Genomic DNA, 18,340 nt, shown 5'->3' on the forward strand with positions numbered 1-18,340 from the left:
TCCTTTTCTATGCGTCGCTTACTCTGCTATGCATCACGTATCTTTCAATATTCAATCTATTTATTCTAATCGTCACATAGATGTCATAAGCTCTATCTACCATCCGTTTTCCCAAATCTGATTTACGGATTGAATGTTATGACCAAAACATTCAAACAATAACCACATAGGCATATAACCATTAATAGATAGCACGTAATACAACACACAAGATATTCAATCAAAATTTTTTAAGAAGATTCAGAGTTAAAAATGAATTTCCAAGTATTTAATACGGATTTTTGAACATTTTTCGGAATTTAAACGGGACTCCGAATCATTTTATAATTAAATAATAGGGTTCGAACACCCGAATCTGACTTTAAATTAATTTTATATTAATTATCGAGCCTTTTAAATTTAAAATAATATTTTAAAGCTCGAAACTATTTTTCAGAATTTTTAAATCAAAAATAAATAATTAAATCTAATTATTAAATCAATTAAAATTAATTAATTTAATTAAATTAATTAATCAATTAATATCATTAATCGATTAATTAAAATAATTAAAACTAATTAAGATTAATTAATAAAATAAATCATATTTGTTTTTAAATAAATAAATAATTAAAACCATTTTCTGGATTTAAAATAAATAAATTAACATTTTATGAAATTAAAATAAAGGAATACTATTTTTGAAAATCCTGTTTTAGTAAGTTTTGCAACTAAAGTACAAAATTTAAAATCGTTTGCAAAGCAAAGGGGTGAAAATGAAATTTCCCCCTTCCACCTTCTTTTCCGACGACAAAAACGATCCGATTTAATATCCTTATTGGATAATTATCCAAACCGGGCTTCTTATAAAACACTTTATACGAAAATAATGTAATAATATCTCGTCTTTAGAGAATACGGTTTTGTTGATATATCGAAATGATTATCGTATCGAAAATTATGTGTAATAACCCCAATTTTTGGAATTTCTGAAACCCTTATGAATAGTGTTTTTGCTGAATGAGAAAACTGTTCATGCCACGCTATGTAGGGGTTCTGTTATTGATCTTATGGGATATTATTAGTACTCTATGTAGTATATAAGTGTATGTAAAGATCGTCAGAATCCAATTCCGAACACTTGGATTTTTCCCGGAAATCCACTAGATACGGAAAGAATTGAGAAAAAGGTAACAGGATAAAAGGATTTAAATTAAAGGATTATAGGAGAGGATCATAAAAGGAATATAATATATTGAGAAAGGTTGAGGGAACCTAAGTAATAAGATACCGGGTATGATCCCTCAAACGATAAACGAAAACGAAAGTTAAGCGAACCGTATAACAGATCAGCGGTCATTAGGCAAAACGATTAGGAGTTAATCAAAGGGATTAGTGGGAATGATGTCATCCAACCAATAGAAAGAGGACAAGGAAGTGAGGATGACATCATGAGGATGACATAAGCATGACATGGGAAGGAAGGAGGTTGTGGATGGCTTGTAACCACACAAATCCAAGGGCAAGAAGGTAATTGACTAAAGCAAGCACAAAAACCAATCAACCAAGCCAAGTAAAATCATTTTCATCAAAAAAAATCAAAAGCAACCAAGGCTTGTTCTTCATTGCTCACGGCTTTTCACTATTCAAAAGGCAGAGAAATTCAAAATCCAAGATCCAAGCTTCCTAAATTGGTAAGATAATTCCCTAATCATCCTCATGCTTAGTTAGGACTATATCATGAGTTTAAGCCATTAATTCCTTCTCAATCTTATTCATTTAATCAAAGAAGAAGACTATGAATAGTGTTTTCAAGTTTTTTTAACTTGAAGTTTTCTTGTTTTCTTGAAGATCCAAGCATTCTTAAGACTTCTCAAAGCTTCTTAAGGCTTCCTAGCTCCTCCCACCACTTCAAGGAAGGTATACCATCTCCAAACCCTAGATTCCTATGTATTATAAGATGATTTTGATTAGTAGGATGATATTGTAGCTTGTTGTTGTGATTTAGAGTTTGGGATTTGGAGTGGTAGTGAAATGGAATGGTAAATGTTGTGGTTTTGATTAAAGAACTTAAGTATGATTAAAGTTAAGTTTAGGCATAAGTATGAATGATTAAATTGAATTGGTTGGGGTTGTTATGATGTGATAAGGATGGATGTTGGTTGTATGTTGGATTTGAGGTTGGTTTGTGGTTGGTTTTGTATGGTTTAAAATTGGGAAATCGCGTAAACATAGCCGTCGTAACGTCCGATTTTCTTTGGACTGTTTTTGTGCATAGCATTATGACCCGAGAACCCCCCTGCTAGATTATGACCACTGCCATGTTTAGATAGCTCATGCTACGAGCTTCGTTTTGATATGTAGTTCGTTCGATTCCGATGCACGGTTTAGGAGAAACGACCGTTTCAAGTAACGGCGTTTCGCGAACGAAACTTTTCCCCTCGCCTTACTTTGAAACATAGGTTAAAGACCAAAAAGGGTTAATTAATGCATGAAACATTTATGGTAAGTGTGTTAGGCAGTTGGTAAGACACTCGCGAAGGAATCGCCTTAAAACTCGTAAAGGTTAAATTATTAAAAATGGTGGAGCCGAGGGTACTCGAGTGACTTAAGAGAATCAGTAAGCGCAAAATGAGCGTTAGAGTCTGAGTTGGTTAGAGTATAGATTACAAGTGACTTTGGTTTAATTCCAACTTACTTGTTGTTTATAGGTTACCAGACTCATCCCGAGCCATTCGTAACCCCCAGTCGCTCAGGCAAGTTTTCTACCCGATATACTGTTGTTGTGATGTAAATATATGTATATGCATTATCTTGTGATAGTGCATGATTGTTATTAGCAAATTTTGCGATATATTGGAGCATGCTGATATGGTATATATGCATGTCTGTTTCGTAATCTGGTTATCTATCTGTTGATTTCAATGCTTATAGTTGCATAATACCTATGCTAGAAATAAGCAAGTAGTTGCGTATACCCTTAGTATAGGGGATAAAAGGTGAACATATTTCTAAACCGGGAGTCGATGTTCTCGAGTATATTATATATATATATATATTTATATATATATATGGATATAGTTTTTAAAATTATGGATCGAATAAGGTTTATTCGATACCTTTATTTTACTTAATTGAATATTAATTTGAGTATTCATTCGAGGGCTTATGACTCAGTTTATATTATTATTGAATATTACTTGGATATTCATTTGAGGATGTATGACTCCTTTATTTTATGAATATTATTTATAGTATTCATTCGAGGTATTATGACTCCGCTTATTACTTAATAATATTCTTTATTGTATTAAAGAATAAGGTGTCGATAATCAAACTTACTTTTGATTATTCAAATAAAGATATTACTTTCGTATAAGTATATCTTTGATTATTTGCTATTCATTTCAAGTATAAGTTTTAATACTTCTACTTCAATTATTTTTATAAAGATTATTCTTTATGGGAATATTATTTAAATATTAATATTCAGTCATTTTCTAAATATTCTGGGGACTGATTTACTTCATTAAATCAGTTTTACTCCAAACACTCTTTAAAGTGTTTTCGAGTCTTTAAAATGATTTTCAAAAGTTAGAGCGGATCCCAAAACTATTTTTATATTTAAGATCTTCCTTTAAAAAGGGGATTTAAATACTCGCTCAAAACATGGGGGATCCGGCTCGGTGGTGTGTTTTATATTCACACAAGGTTGCTGTCTTGGTAAAAGAGTTTTTGATTACTTACCCAATATTCGGGAAGTAAAATTCTTGGAACAAGTTAATCCATTAACAGGCATCGCCTGGGAAATATCGGTGAGTTTTCCTTTCCAACTAGATACGACTTCTTGGTGGAGCCGTATCAACAAGTTTCTACTTGGGGAAAGGGGGAAACGAGCTTTACGTTTCAGAGTCATGGATTTCATCTGAACTAGGAGTGGCGTAAGTGGTCGAGTAGCGCCGGCCCAGCCTTATTATATTGGCCCAAATGGCCTGGAAGTTCCGCTAAGGCGGTCCATTCCTTAGGAGTTCAGTGTTCGGTTGACAAGTAAATCCGACAGGTTCTCCTCTACATGTAGAAAATGGTGGGGTTGTACTACTACGACTGATCATCGTAAGTGGTCTTCCTGGCGCGGTAAACTCCCGTAATGAGTTCATCATCCATTTGGATAATTCTGCAACACTACCCGTAGCATTTCGATTGAAAGGCTACTAATGGGTGGTTGCCGAAGCATTGACAGGGTCAAACATTTTTATTGGTGTATCCATTGAATGAAGTATCTCGTAACTTCATCTCTTTTCAAAATATTTCAAAGATCAAACATTTTCAAGTTTTATTTGTGGTCTCATCTATGGGATGACCTCGTGAATTTTATTATACTTTGAACAGTGGTAGTTCAAGTAGCTTTATAAATGATATAAGTATAGTGAAGTATTTGGTAACTTCATCCCTTGTTTTAAAACTTATATCCAGTAAGTAATTACCTTACTCACGATAAAGATTCTAGTAAGTATCCATTTAGATACTTATATTATTGTTATCACTATGTATTATCTTGCGAGCTGTAAGGCTCACTCTTGCTTTATTTCTTCATCACACAACAACAGTTAGGAAGGATGGCCAGACTCCAGCAGACCCAGCGCAAGCGCGTGGGAAGCGTCCCTCGTCTTCCCGATGATGTCGTAGCTGCTATAGCTGCAGAGGTAGATCTATTGTAGATCAGACCATCTACTTTTGAGAATCAATTATGTATAATTATAACTTGTGGCAGATAATGGCAATTAACTGTAAATTATCAAGTAATCATTTTGGGTTGTAATAATTTTAAATTGTGGATTCAAAGACTTGTACTTATTTCAATTTCATCTCTGAGACTATAACGGGTTGTGGTGTGTGTTAGTGTGGGGTCACAGCATGAGGTTATTTATTATTAATTAAGTGAAGTGATATTGTGGAAAGAAAGACCGTGACAACCCGGATCCCGACCCCGGATCTGGGGGTGTTACAGAAATGGTATCAGAGCTAAGCGTTATAAACCTCAGAGATGATGGGACGTTAAGATAATAAGTTCACTAAGATAATAAGAACTCTTGCCAAGTTCATAGTCGGACTACCTAACGTAGTACTGACAGGTAAAACCCTTATGGGAACCCTTATAAATGTAGCGATAGAAGCGTAGTTTGTTATCGTATATGGTAGCGGGACTCCGAACCCTGAAGTTGAGGAACATCAACGCGATGATGTTTTATTACTAATTGGAGATCAGATTGTGGATCCAATAGAGCGTCCTAACGCAGGACCGGATGATGTTGATATTGAGGATGTAGCGGTTGAGGATGTTGTCCTAGAAGGGATAGTTGCTGAGGAGGATCCCATGGAGGATCCTGACGAGATTGGATAAAGGACCACTGATGAATTGATGACCCTGGTTGGGTCGACTACCAGAGGTAGGATTGGCCGGTCACTACCAGAGGTTCGTTCAAGTTTGTAAAGATAGTAGCCCCTTTAACGCGGCTTACTCGTAAGACTGAGAAGTTCGAATGGACAGAGAAATGCGAGAACAACTTTCAAGAACTGAAGCAAAGGTTGGTGACGACCCCTATGCTGGCGTTGCCGGATGGAAAAAGGAGATTCTGTGAAGTGTAGTGACGCTTCGCATAAGGAATTAGGGTGCTTCTTATACAGCACAACAAGGTAATCGCGTACGCGTCAAGATAATTAAGGGAATTTAAAATTCGATATCCCCACCCATGAGCTTGGGCTCGTGGCAATAGTTTTGCCCTAAAGATTTGAGGCACTACTTGTATGGAGAGAAGTGTGAGATTCCCAAACCATAGGAGCTCTAGTACATTCTTACGTAGAAAGAGCTCAACATACGCAGAGGAGGCGGTTAGAGCTAATCAAGAATTATGATTGGGAGATTCTTTATCATTCGGGGAAAGCCAATATGGTGGCTGATGCCCTTAGTAAAAAGGAGAGACTCAAGATGATAATGTCTTTTGGAGAGTTTATAAGAGATTTTGAGAAAATGGAAATAGTAGTGAAGGTAACCGGAGCCGGTACCGAAAAGCTGTTTGAGATAGCAATACAGCCCGAAGTATTGGAAAAGAACATATTGTGCCAGTAAAAGTGATGAATGAAGGCAGAGAGCCAACAAATAGGTATGAGATTAATACCGAGAGTGATGATAAGGGAATAATGAGGTATTCCTATAGAATTTGGGTTCCAAAGGTTTAAGAGCTTAAAGATGAAATCTTAGATGAAAGCTAGTTTGAGGAATAAGAGTTAGAGCAAACCCTGAACGTGATAGTCAGGGAGGTTGCCACCAAGACAAAAGGAACCCATAACATGATGAAGTGGAAAATGAGGATTTAAATTATGTAAGATGACCCCAATTATGGGGAGTAGGAAGAAATATTTAGACTGAGGAAACAAAAGTCGAGTAAGGACAGGAGACCCGAGATGGTACCCCTATACGGCAATTCATGGACCTGTCTAGACAGAACTTAGACTATTATCCCCAACCACCACCCTGAGGAAACAATGCGGTGAGAAATTCTTTCAGGACCTTTAAGTCTCTAAGCTCCCAGAGTTCCAAGGAACAGGTTGACCTAGTCGAGGCAAGAGCCTGGCTAAAGGAAATAGAGGAATCAATTGAGATTCTAAATGATTGACGAATCACAAAAGACTGTTTTTATCACTTACCCTCCTAAGAAAGAGACCACCCGCTGGTGAAAGACCAAGGAAGGCACGGAGCAAGAGATTATAATAAACTGATTTAAGTTCAGTCAATTGTTTTCGGGAAAGTAATTCCCAAAGATAAGGAGATAGTGTAAAAGCTTTAGAGCCAGAACAGAGGCAGACAAGTATGATAAATTATGAATCTAAGTTGTAAAAGTTGTCAAGATTCGTTCTGAGGACACGAATCCAGAATGACGGGATGTTTGAAATCAATGCTTATGTTGTGTTGGTTCATGAAATAATGATAAGAGAAAGGAAAATAAAAAGAAACTGAAGTGGAAGGGAATATAACGGCAATAGAGTTTGAGGAATGATAAGGGAGTTGGGTATGAGGAAACCCTAAAGACTCGTAGAAATAGAAATAGAAGAGTATGTAATCGTCAGGATGAGGGTGATTCACCATGAGTTAAAATTGATGGTTGAGGGCATAAGAGATACATATACTTTATCCCCTTTAAGTTGGGAGGATTCAAGGAAACCTTTAGATAGTTCGAAGGATAAATAATAAGACGCGGATAGACTAAGGAGACAAGAAAGTAAGAAAGTAGGAAAATTGGATGAAGGAAGTGACCTTCAATAATGTGAAATGTAAGACCGGTGGCTCGATACTCAGAAAGGGAGACGCCAGGTATGAGAGGTATCCCAACATTGAGGTGACTGTTGAGATAAACAACAAAATTAAATAAGGAATTATTAAGAAGAAGTTCACGTTGAACACGACCAATATCACCCAGAACATCCCTGTTGTCATTACCAAATTAGGCAAGCAAAGCGAAAAAAAAACCGTTGTTATCTTTTGGAGGCCATATGGATTGACCTCAGTTTGAATAAGGATGTTATTGTGAAATTAAGTATAGACTATCGAAGTGAGAATGATTGAATAAGGTAATCTATCAAGTATATATGACTTGATTTATCCATGGAAGAGTGTAAGTATCTTTTAAAGGTGGAATTAAGGATAAAACCCCGATAACTTGAAATGAATCCTAGGGGAATGCATAAAGGTTGGCATTTCACCCTTAATAGGGACAACATGAGTTTTGACAGTATGAATTGGAAAGGATTAAGGTAACAAGAACCTTTAAGAATCAGTGGAGAAATTTTTCAGAAGTATATAGACAATGGTTCTAGTAATAGTAAATGGTATTTTAATATGCCCTGTATCTAGGGAATACAGGAGGAACGATTGAAGGATAACCTTAGAGGTTTTACAAGGAGAAAGGTAATATTCAAAATTTTCAAGAATAGAAATGTTGATAAAGGAAATATGACGTAATTATAATGTTGCCAAGTGGGGCACGTGTTAAACCACGAGAAAGTATGGATCGAACCAGTAATGGTCGAAATTATTCAAGGCAATTAGGACTTAAGATAAAAGATGTTCTAATTATGATTGAGAGTCAGTCATGACAGTGATTAACCTCTAAAGACTGAGGCAATAACTTATGGAAAAATGGTGATTTTTTTTTACTCATCAGATTTTAAGGAAAGCATTTTCACATAAGCTGTGATTGAAATAAGGTAGAAAATTTATTTGGAGATGGTTAAAGTGACATTGACTGTAAGGAAATTTTACTATCAGGAAAGGCCAAAGAGGTGGCCGACACTTTAAAGGTAAGAGGATAATTATAGGCGCTTGTGCCAAAAGAATACAGTGATGATGATTAAAACTGTGAAGGTTGTATTATGGTTTGGAAGATTGACATTCCTTCTGATGACTGTACAATACCCAACCGTAATAGTAGTTGGTAAAGGTTTCGTGTAATCGCCATGAGCGGGCTATCTATCTTAGAAGGTACTATCTTGAGAATGAGCCTGGACCATGTTTCAAAAGGACTAAACGAACCTTTGAGATCAGGAGTGTTCTTCATGAATCAGAAATGGTGATTATGTTACCTCCTTAGAAGGATTTGATACGACATGTATGGACTCCGTATGGTTAGCTATTAAGATTTCATGGAAAGTGAATGATGACAGTGGGTCAGTGGTGGACCATAGTAAGGCAGCAATGATTCTGCGAGTAACGAGTTGATTACAACCGTGAGAGTTGTATTGGAATGGATGTTGAGATTGAGTACCACTAAACGGGTCGTGGTAGTGTATAAGTTATCATTGATAGACTAATTAAGTAGAGTATCTACCTATTGAATATTTATTCCCTCTTATGAAAAGAGAGTCGTATTACTATATGAGGAAGGTTGCGGTGCAAGCATAGAACTCTAGTAACGGTGATGTCTAAAATGAGATCCCAGGTTCGATTTTCGAAATCGAGGGAGTTTCAAAGGTGATTGTGTATAAGCTCGAGGAAGAGCATGGGTCCATAGAATGATGGACGGAATAGAAATATTTAGGCATGGGAAATACGATGCTATAATACTTGATGCTGATATAAATACGTATATGTTTTGTTCTCCTATGACAAACCTCTATAGTTCAGAGGTAGGTTCCAAGCCAGATATTTTGTGGCAGTATATTTTTTTCATATATACAATTCTCTTCAATTCGTTCTTTTCTCTTCTTTTCATTTCATGTAAGCTGAGAAGAACAACCCTTCCAGAAAGGGGAGGTATTGCCGAATGACTATCTATCTGTGTGATAGAAGCCGAGTAGGATACCAGCTATTGTTTAATTGCTTGTCAAGTACTAAAGGCTGGCCACCTTCTGTACTAACTATGCGATATAACAAGTGTTCATGATCATAGTGATCTCTCAACACATTCCTTTACTTCTATTTGATTGATCAAATTTTGGAAAATAGAAACAACTGAAAAAGGAGTAATAAAATTGTGATAGTATTCGGGATGGAAACACATTCGTGATACTAAGGTTGACGTGGTTATTAAAAGGTTATAGAACGCTAACGAGCAAAAGTATAACCAGTATAATATTAGGAACGGAAGGTAGTAGCGATTACGAACTGGAAAAGAATGGGTATTGAGAAGCAAAAGCTATAATGATTAGAAGCTATGATGAGAGTCTGTGTAATAGACTTGAAAGAATTTGGAATGATCACTTAACGCGGATTAAGTTATCTTACGACAATAGATCATATGTCAGTATTGAGGTATCGCCTTATGAGATCCTTGAGGGAAGACAATGTCGATCTCCCTTATGTTAGGATGAAGTTGTAGAGCGCAAGATGCTCAGACCCGCAGTAGTCCAAAGGACCAGGGATATAATAGATCTAATCAGAGGACGACTGGTAGTAGCCAGGAAGGACATAAGAAGTATGTCGATTTGACACGAAAGGATAAAGGGTATGAAATAGGGGACCTAGTAATGTTATAGGTATCCCTTGGAAAGGATTGATGAGATTCGGAAAGAAAGGAAAGCTAAGTCTACAATTTGTTGGACCCTTGGATATATTGAGACGTTTGGGAAGTTAGCATATGAGCTAGCCCTAACCCCGAACATGTAGCAGGCCGTAACGTGTTCCACGTATTAATGTTAAGGAAGTGTAATTCAGATGCCAGACAAATAGGGGCATATGAGCGCATAGACATGCAACCAGACGTAACCTATATGGAGCAACCAGGAAGGGTTATAGAGTGAAAAGGAACGAGTTCTTAGGAGAAGGGTTATCAAACTAGTAAGAGTTTGATGGTAGAACCACAATGTGGGAAAATTGACTTGAGAGTTAGAAAGTGCAATACTAAGAAAGTATCCCTATTTATTTCTATCTGATTCCGGGACGGAATCCTTTTAAGGAGGGGAGACTGTAATAACCCCAATTTTTGGAAATTTCTGAAACCCTTATGAATAGTGTTTTTGCTGAATGAGAAAACTGTTCATGCCACGCTATGTAGGGGTTCTGTTATTGATCTTATGGGATATTATTAGTACTCTATGTAGTATATAAGTGTATGTAAAGATCGTCAGAATCCAATTCCGAACACTTGGATTTTTCCCGGAAATCCACTAGATACGGAAAGAATTGAGAAAAAGGTAACAGGATAAAAGGATTTAAATTAAAGGATTATAGGAGAGGATCATAAAAGGAATATAATATATTGAGAAAGGTTGAGGGAACCTAAGTAATAAGATACCGGGTATGATCCCTCAAACGATAAACGAAAACGAAAGTTAAGCGAACCGTATAACAGATCAGCGGTCATTAGGCAAACGATTAGGAAGTTAATCAAAGGGATTAGTGGGAATGATGTCATCCAACCAATAGAAAGAGGACAAGGAAGTGAGGATGACATCATGAGGATGACATAAGCATGACATGGGAAGGAAGGAAGTGTGGTGGCTTTGTAACCACACAAATCCAAGGGCAAGAAGGTAATTGACTAAAGCAAGCACAAAAACCAATCAACCAAGCCAAGTAAAATCATTTTCATCAAAAAAATCAAAAGCAACCAAGGCTTGTTCTTCATTGCTCACGGCTTTTCACTATTCAAAAGGCAAGAGAAATTCAAAATCCAAGATCCAAGCTTCCTAAATTGGTAAGATAATTCCCTAATCATCCTCATGCTTAGTTAGGACTATATCATGAGTTTAAGCCATTAATTCCTTCTCAATCTTCTTCATTTAATCAAAGAAGAAGACTATGAATAGTGTTTTCAAGTTTTTTTAACTTGAAGTTTTCTTGTTTTCTTGAAGATCCAAGCATTCTTAAGACTTCTCAAAGCTTCTTAAGGCTTCCTAGCTCCTCCCACCACTTCAAGGAAGGTATACCATCTCCAAACCCTAGATTCCTATGTATTATAAGATGATTTTGATTAGTAGGATGATATTGTAGCTTGTTGTTGTGATTTAGAGTTTGGGATTTGGAGTGGTAGTGAAATGGAATGGTAAATGTTGTGGTTTTGATTAAAAGAACTTAAGTATGATTAAAGTTAAGTTTAGGCATAAGTATGAATGATTAAATTGAATTGGTTGGGGTTGTTATGATGTGATAAGGATGGATGTTGGTTGTATGTTGGATTTGAGGTTGGTTTGTGGTTGGTTTTGTATGGTTTAAAATTGGGAAATCGCGTAAACATAGCCGTCGTAACGTCCGATTTTCTTTGGACTGTTTTTGTGCATAGCATTATGACCCGAGAACCCCCTGCTAGATTATGACCACTGCCATGTTTAGATAGCTCATGTTACGAGCTTCGTTTTGATATGTAGTTCGTTCGATTCCGATGCACGGTTTAGGAGAAACGACCGTTTCAAGTAACGGCGTTTCGCGAACGAAACTTTTCCCCTCGCCTTACTTTGAAACATAGGTTAAAGACCAAAAAGGGTTAATTAATGCATGAAACATTTATGGTAAGTGTGTTAGGCAGTTGGTAAGACACTCGCGAAGGAATCGCCTTAAAACTCGTAAAGGTTAAATTATTAAAAATGGTGGAGCCGAGGGTACTCGAGTGACTTAAGAGAATCAGTAAGCGCAAAACGAGCGTTAGAGTCTGAGTTGGTTAGAGTATAGATTTACAAGTGACTTTGGTTTAATTCCAACTTACTTGTTGTTTATAGGTTACCAGACTCATCCCGAGCCATTCGTAACCCCCAGTCGCTCAGGCAAGTTTTCTACCCGATATACTGTTGTTGTGATGTAAATATATGTATATGCATTATCTTGTGATAGTGCATGATTGTTATTAGCAAATTTTGCGATATATTGGAGCATGCTGATATGGTATATATGCATGTCTGTTTCGTAATCTGGTTATCTATCTGTTGATTTCAATGCTTATAGTTGCATAATACCTATGCTAGAAATAAGCAAGTAGTTGCGTATACCCTTAGTATAGGGGATAAAAGGTGAACATATTTCTAAACCGGGAGTCGATGTTCTCGAGTATATTATATATATATATATTTATATATATATATGGATATAGTTTTTAAAATTATGGATCGAATAAGGTTTATTCGATACCTTTATTTTACTTAATTGAATATTAATTTGAGTATTCATTCGAGGGCTTATGACTCAGTTTATATTATTATTGAATATTACTTGGATATTCATTTGAGGATGTATGACTCCTTTATTTTATGAATATTATTTATAGTATTCATTCGAGGTATTATGACTCCGCTTATTACTTAATAATATTCTTTATTGTATTAAAGAATAAGGTGTCGATAATCAAACTTACTTTTGATTATTCAAATAAAGATATTACTTTCGTATAAGTATATCTTTGATTATTTGCTATTCATTTCAAGTATAAGTTTTAATACTTCTACTTCAATTATTTTTATAAAGATTATTCTTTATGGGAATATTATTTAAATATTAATATTCAGTCATTTTCTAAATATTCTGGGGACTGATTTACTTCATTAAATCAGTTTTACTCCAAACACTCTTTAAAGTGTTTTCGAGTCTTTAAAATGATTTTCAAAAGTTAGAGCGGATCCCAAAACTATTTTTATATTTAAGATCTTCCTTTAAAAAGGGGATTTAAATACTCGCTCAAAACATGGGGGATCCGGCTCGGTGGTGTGTTTTATATTCGCAACAAGGTTGCTGTCTTGGTAAAAGAGTTTTTGATTACTTACCCAATATTCGGGAAGTAAAATTCTTGGAACAAGTTAATCCATTAACAGGCATCGCCTGGGAAATATCGGTGAGTTTTCCTTTCCAACTAGATACGACTTCTTGGTGGAGCCGTATCAACAAGTTTCTACTTGGGGAAAGGGGGAAACGAGCTTTACGTTTCAGAGTCATGGATTTCATCTGAACTAGGAGTGGCGTAAGTGGTCGAGTAGCGCCGGCCCAGCCTTATTATATTGGCCCAAATGGCCTGGAAGTTCCGCTAAGGCGGTCCATTCCTTAGGAGTTCAGTGTTCGGTTGACAAGTAAATCCGACAGGTTCTCCTCTACATGTAGAAAATGGTGGGGTTGTACTACTACGACTGATCATCGTAAGTGGTCTTCCTGGCGCGGTAAACTCCCGTAATGAGTTCATCATCCATTTGGATAATTCTGCAACACTACCCGTAGCATTTCGATTGAAAGGCTACTAATGGGTGGTTGCCGAAGCATTGACAGGGTCAAACATTTTTATTGGTGTATCCATTGAATGAAGTATCTCGTAACTTCATCTCTTTTCAAAATATTTCAAAGATCAAACATTTTCAAGTTTTATTTGTGGTCTCATCTATGGGATGACCTCGTGAATTTTATTATACTTTGAACAGTGGTAGTTCAAGTAGCTTTATAAATGATATAAGTATAGTGAAGTATTTGGTAACTTCATCCCTTGTTTTAAAACTTATATCCAGTAAGTAATTACCTTACTCACGATAAAGATTCTAGTAAGTATCCATTTAGATACTTATATTATTGTTATCACTATGTATTATCTTGCGAGCTGTAAGGCTCACTCTTGCTTTATTTCTTCATCACACAACAACAGTTAGGAAGGATGGCCAGACTCCAGCAGACCCAGCGCAAGCGCGTGGGAAGCGTCCCTCGTCTTCCCGATGATGTCGTAGCTGCTATAGCTGCAGAGGTAGATCTATTGTAGATCAGACCATCTACTTTTGAGAATCAAATTATGTATAATTATAACTTGTGGCAGATAATGGCAATTAACTGTAAATTATCAAGTAATCATTTTGGGTTGTAATAATTTTAAATTGTGGATTCAAAGACTTGTACTTATTTCAATTTCATCTCTGAGACTATAACGGGTTGTGGTGTGTGTTAGTGTGGGGTCACAGCATGAGGTTATTTATTATTAATTAAGTGAAGTGATATTGTGGAAAGAAAGACCGTGACAACCCGGATCCCGACCCCGGATCTGGGGGTGTTACATTATGCGTCGGAACGCTCACAGGTCAAACCGTAATCCGGATCGAAAAAGTCAAAACACGGAAAATATCCGAAATTACCAGATTAGGTTAGGAAGGAGGTTTCGGGTTGTAAAAACATAAAAACGGTTAAAGTTGGACGATTCCCGATATTATTAAATAATTTTGTAATAATTCAGAAAATAATTAATAAATTCATAAATCAATATAAAATCATATAACAGTCCAAAAATTACCAGAAAAATATCGTAATTACCTATATTTTATTCTGGTCATTTTAAAATTAACATACTTATACTTTATCACATATAAGCATCCACATATCCACACCCATCATCAGATAATTCACCAAAAATCACATAATAATCACATAAAAATCATTCATTGATAAAAATAATTACACGCAATATCCCGAATTTTACATCCTTCCCCCCTTCAAAGGATTCTGTCCTCAGAATCATACTAAGGATCAGATAATGATACATCCAAGTATCTCACATCCATTTTCTCAGGTTGATCCCTCAACCTTACAGCTTTTCATAAACTTTTACTCGTAGCATCAATCAATACTTAACAGTCTTTTGCTTACATCATATTCTATTAGATGCTCATATAACTCAACTTAAGCCTCTATTTTATATATAATGAAGCTAAATTAGTCTTCATGAGTATACATCTATACACACCTATGAACCTGCTATATGTGTGGCAGTGAAGCCAACTCACTTACACATATCCTTTCTATTTTACTGTTCCAAAAGGACCAGCATAATGCATATTAATTCTTTTTTCTTTCTAATTCCAGTAATTCATGCTCATGAACGTTTGGTTACTGGTTGTTGAACCTCATTCCCACATATTTCTTTGTTCAATTAACCTAGTTTGTAATCGCTTCCAATCACATTTGAGGCTCTTTAATCGTTCTCTTAATCTTCCTGTCCATCTGCGAATGATATACTGAGACCATGGCATATTCGATTCCTGACGTTCTCGAAATTATACCAGGATTAAGAATTAACGAGAAAATATTGACTGGATATGATTGCCGCACAAACTTATCACCATATCTTATTTTCCTTAAATCACAATTGAGTATATTTATCGAGCAAAAATCTCTTACTACTTTGAAGAAAGTACACTAACTTGGAGGCATCACCGACATATTCTAACCCATATTTTCAATTATTTTGGTTCTAAGAAGTTCTCAAAAGAAACTGACTGCAATGCTTTCCTTGACGTTTAGTCACATATAACGTTTATTCTTTCTTTGTGCCACACTATCAGAAAGTCTTCTTTGACATCTATGTCTCGTATCATATTCTCGGAGTAGCTTGAATCCCTTGAGTTATCATAGCCAAATTCCTATCTTTTAATTCTGCCCTACTTAATGCCCGTTCATCTAGGAGTGGTATATATTATTCTGGTTTGACATAATTCATCGTATTCGGAATACTCCTGTCAAATCTCACATCAAACATTATTGATCATTTACAATAAATTTCTGGATCTGGTGACGTACCACCATTTCTTCAAGCAACAACTAACCCACTTATTGGAAAAATTGTTTATTAATAAAAGAGAATGATTAGGTTTGCATAACCTATCGATTAATGATGCAATTAACGCTTTCCTCACCTTTAGTTCTCAGGTGATTTCACTACGACTTCTCCTGGTCAAAAGTATCCATCTAGCCTTTAATGTCCCGCCTTAATTCTTGGGTAGATATAACATTTATTTACGTTTCCCCCATTTTCTCTTCACGTCTGGTCACTAGATATTTTCCTTTAGCCCTCGGTACTTGATCGTACTACTGGGATGCATTCCTTATCTCAATTTGCAATTTTTTCCTAAATTTTCACCTTACTTCTGTCTTTTATATTACCTATATCTTACCTATATCCTGGCATCTTATAAAGTTTCTTTATCACCCTTTTGATTCCACTTCCTTTTCAATTTCTGTTCTTCATTCTCATAGCTCATTCAAAACTGAACTCTTGACATTAATACTCATTTTGATGTCATATTAAATTAGATATCAATACGAATTTTGATGCTCACAACATCTCATTCTGAAGTAAACATCAATCATCTATATTAATACCACTTTCGATATTTAACAACAACTTAAGTATCAACATCAATTAGAAACTGAATTAAAACTATATCTCACATTTTATCCAAAACAGAAATACGTGATAAATCATTTATTGTATGATTATCAAAACAATTTAGAAACAAGACGTCCTTTAGTAAAACTTTATTGCAGATGATAAAATCTCTTTGATTGTCTAATAAAACCAATATTGGTGTAATTATTAATCTCTTCTTTATTCCACCTCCCTTCTTCCTTTCCTTCCTTCCTTCTTTTTGCTCTATCTTCAATCTTTAGTTCTTGAAAACATTGTTCTCACTTGTCCATACATATAAGTTATTATTTCTTTTGTCTATTACAAAGTCATATTCATCCAAGTAAAGCCTCATGCACTTGTATCAACTTCTGAATTCTACTGGTGTCCATACCTTCTCCAAATTCCTCATTGCTTTGATTTCAGATTTAGAGGTCACATCAAACTTTGACTTAATCTAATTGGAATCAATTTCCATCTATCTGACCATTAATTGATAAAATTAACCAATTAACTCACTTAATTGATCAATTACACCAAGTGATGACTAGCTAAATGAAATTAAAGGCCAATTATATATAGTCGTATTGGCTGTAACAACCTTTTTCAAGAGCCGAGATCACAATAATTTGGAGTATCAACATGAATATCAATAACACACGGAAGTATACTCTCTATTTTTAAGAGTAAGGTATTTTCCGAAAATTTGGGTAGCATCTCCTTTATATTATTAACTACCAGTCGGATTCAAGGCGACACCAACAATCAATCACAAAATAATAATCAACCTAGAAGTAGACCAATCAACTTCCACCTTCTAAAATTACCATTTCACCATCACATACCAGCCGATATAACCCATATTTTAGTTCAACTTAAGATTATAGCGAACAATTCTTATTATACAATACATTTTCTTATATCTTCTGATTATAACAGAATATCACTAAAGAGTACATTTAGAAATTATTCTAAAATTCTGCTAGTACGTGCTCCAACTCAAGCTCTCTAATTAGCAATTTATCCATCCTTGAAAACATACACTTATTCCTATTAGTCAACTTGTTCAAATTCTGATAACCAGCACGTGGTGTTAACCAACACTATTATAATCGTGTGAAAGAATTTATTTGGTTTTAAAGCATCACATCTTAAAAATTGTTGCAGTCAAACCACCATATCTTCATTTCCACTTATGCTTTTCTATACTGCACCTTCTTCACTGGCTCAGTTATGAGCATGAATTTTACCATAACTCACTTACTTGAGTGGGAAAGCCCAACCATCCCTTGATGAACACACTCAAAGTTTATTCGTAACTAGCATTTCTTCGATCTTGAATCTTCATGACAAATATCTCCCACCTGATTGAGGTATGCTTCATCTTCACAACGTATTGACCGAGTATCTAGGTATTATTAAGAATTTCTTCATTCGCTTCCACTATCCAATCAATCATTTACCTTATCCGATATACGCAACTCTACTTTCTTATTCCTCTAGTTAATTTACTTCATACGGTTTGCTAACTACTCCAATTCACGCCAAAATTTCATACTTGCAACGTATTGTGTATACAAATTTCCACCTCTGATGTGATATCCTCACAACAATCCCGTTATCGGCATAATAGTTCTTCTCTGCACGTAAATGTCCACCATTTATTGGCTTGCAATTATCCATACTCATCATATAACTCCATCTGCTACACGGGTTCATTTCACTTCCTTTTTAAA

This window comes from Apium graveolens, chromosome 5 (genome assembly GCF_009905375.1).
Source record: "Apium graveolens cultivar Ventura chromosome 5, ASM990537v1, whole genome shotgun sequence".
NCBI lineage: Eukaryota > Viridiplantae > Streptophyta > Magnoliopsida > Apiales > Apiaceae > Apium > Apium graveolens.